Source organism: Bubalus bubalis, chromosome 6, assembly GCF_019923935.1.
Source record: "Bubalus bubalis isolate 160015118507 breed Murrah chromosome 6, NDDB_SH_1, whole genome shotgun sequence".
In the NCBI taxonomy this organism is placed as follows: Eukaryota; Metazoa; Chordata; class Mammalia; order Artiodactyla; family Bovidae; genus Bubalus; species Bubalus bubalis.
This window is the reverse complement of record NC_059162.1, coordinates 154,034-156,855: the sequence shown is the minus strand read 5'-3', so window position 1 is coordinate 156,855 and position 2,822 is coordinate 154,034.

Below are 2,822 nucleotides of genomic sequence, written 5' to 3'. Positions count from 1 at the left end.
ATTAAAATAGGGGTTCTGGAAGATATCAAAGTTTCAATTTCTGGTTATCTTTCTTTTTTATTGTATTGTTTATATATTTATTTTTTAATCACCTAAATAAACTGAAGTGACATTTAGGACCTATCAAGCTTCTCTGTGCTTTTTATACTCAAGACAGCTTATTAAAATTGTCAATTAAAGGGGCTTCCCTGGTGGCTCAGTCAGTAAAGAATCCACCTGCGATGTGGGAGACCAGGGTTTGATCCCTGGGTTGGGAAGATCCCCTGGAGGAGGGCATGGCAACCCACTCCAGTGTTCTTGCCTGGAGAATCCCCAGGGACAGAGGAGCCTGGAGGGCTGCAGTCTGTGGGGTAGTAAAGAGTTGGACACGACTGAATTAAAATTAAAGGACCCAATTACAGAGGAATACTCAGAGTGGTAGTCCAAGAATCCTATCCACAGCTCTCAAACCCCTTGACCAATCATTCAATTCAAAAGAATGGAGAGTCTTTGAAGAAGGGATGAATTGAGAGCATAGCATTGACATATAAACACTATCAGGTGTGAAACAGACAGCTAGTGGGAAGTTGCTGTATCACACAGGGAGCTCAGCCTGGTGCTCTGTGATGACCTAGAGGGATGCGACAGGGGTGCGAGGGAGGGAAGCTCATGGGGGAAGGAACATATGTACATCCATGCCTGCTTCATGGTGTTGTATGGCAGAAACCAACACAACACTGCAAATTAAACACTCCAGTTAAAGTTTAAAAATAAAATAAAATAAAAAAAATAAAATAAAATAAGCATCAGTAAAAAAATAAAAATAAAAAAAATGAACACTCCAGTTAGAAAAGTAACACAGTCTCTCTGGAGAGAGGAGCTACATTGTGTGCATAGCTCCAGCCTCCTCGGAAGGAGTGGGGTGCTGCTGCCTCTTCTCCAGGCAGGAAGGGTGGGCTTCCAGCAGCTCAGGGTGCTCTTGGTGGGTTCCTTCCATTCACACTTCAAGTCCAAGAGCAAGGCAGAGGGAGTGGAAGGCCACTCTTGGTTACTGCAATCTCCACGGACGAATGATGAGGATGCATTTCCTGCAGACCACAAAAAAGAAATTCTGCCTAATTTGGCAGTTCCCCAGGGGTCCAACGATTACAACTCTGTGCTTTCACTGCTGTGGTCCAGGTTCAATCCTGGGTAGGGGAACTAAGATCCTGAAAGCCTTGTGCACAGCATGGCCAAAAAAGAAGAAGAAGAAGAAAAAAATCTAATTAGGACTCAGGGGTGAATAGGTGGAGCACAAAAGAGTTTCAGGGCAGTGAAACTACTCTGTGTGATACTATAATGATGGACATTTATCGTTATATGTTTGCCCAGACCCTTAGAATGGGTACCACCAAAAGTAAGCTGTGGACTCTGGGTGATGATGACGTGTCAATGCAAGACCATCAGTTGTAACAAATGCACCATCTGGTGAGGGATGCTGACCTAGGGGATGTTATGCAAATGTGGGATCAGGGAGTAAGTGGGAAATATCTGTGTCTTCCGCTCAATTAATTGTGTTATGTGTCTAAAACTTCTCTAAGAAATCAAATCTATTAAAAAGAAATTCTGCCTAAGAGGACCACTTCAGAAGGTGAGGAGAAGCCAACAGCCAAGGAGTCTCATTCCAGGGTTCCAATCTAGGGAGGGGGAGAAGGAAACAGAGATGAGAAGATGAGAAGCCCTTCCTCCCCAGGCCTCAAGTTCCAGCCCCACCTGGGGTGGGAGTAAGGGGTGTCTTACTGTTGAATGAGGAATGGGGTGGAATCAGTTCACTATAACTGAATAGTTTTAATTACTGAGTAGTGATTGTAAATTTGTAACTAATTGGACTTCATTTTAATTTTCTTTAAAAAATGACTAAGTTTTTGATTTAGTGCATTTCTTTCCTTTTTCCCTCCTCTTTTGCTACTTTTCTCATCATTTTGTATTTTGCTTTTGTGTTTGCCTATGATAAAATCATCATAAGTATTTCCATGCTGTTATGCAATCTTCATAACCATCATTTTAATGACAGTACTGAGTTCCCTGTATGAGTGCTGCAATTTGCTTTCTCATTCCTGGGCTGCTGGATCTACAGGCTATTTAGAAAAATTTTAAATAGTTTTTCCCATATTTTAGAATTGTTTGTTTACTTGTTTTAGAACATAAGCTTACTATCATTAATATTTTTATAATAATTTATAAATAGTGCCTATAATTATAAATTGCTCTCCAAATCATAATTTCAAACTTCCACTGTTACCAAACTCAAATAAGAAAAAATTCCAGTTTATCTAAGCCAGTTTTTGGGGTCATCTTTTAAAAAAAGTTTGCTAATTTAGCAAGTAAACATTTTTCACTATAGCTTTGGCTTACATTTCTTTGATAACTAGGGGGCTTGGTGTTTGTCTAATTCTGTGCATTAAAAGCATTATCTGTTTTGCTTTATTTATTCAAAATCTTTTTCCCAAATGTGAAATGATGAGAAAAATATTAAGACTCTCTAACAGACACATGGTAAAGTGATACAAACAGGTGAGACAGAGGGTAGAATTACAGCTATTAAGTAAACATGTAAGCAAGTGCTGATCTCAGTAGTTACTAAATAAAAGGAAATTAAAACAGTATTGAGGTTTATAAAGATATCACCTGTTTATTACCTCTTTGTAAATTTGAGCCCAATCTTTTATTTACCTTCTAGATCTTATTAACTTTTTCACATGAAAGAGTTTTAATTTTATTGAGTTAAATATAGGATTATTTCCTCTTTTTATGTTTGTTTAACTAGAAAATCAGTCTCTCTTCAAAAATGGATAAGTATTCAT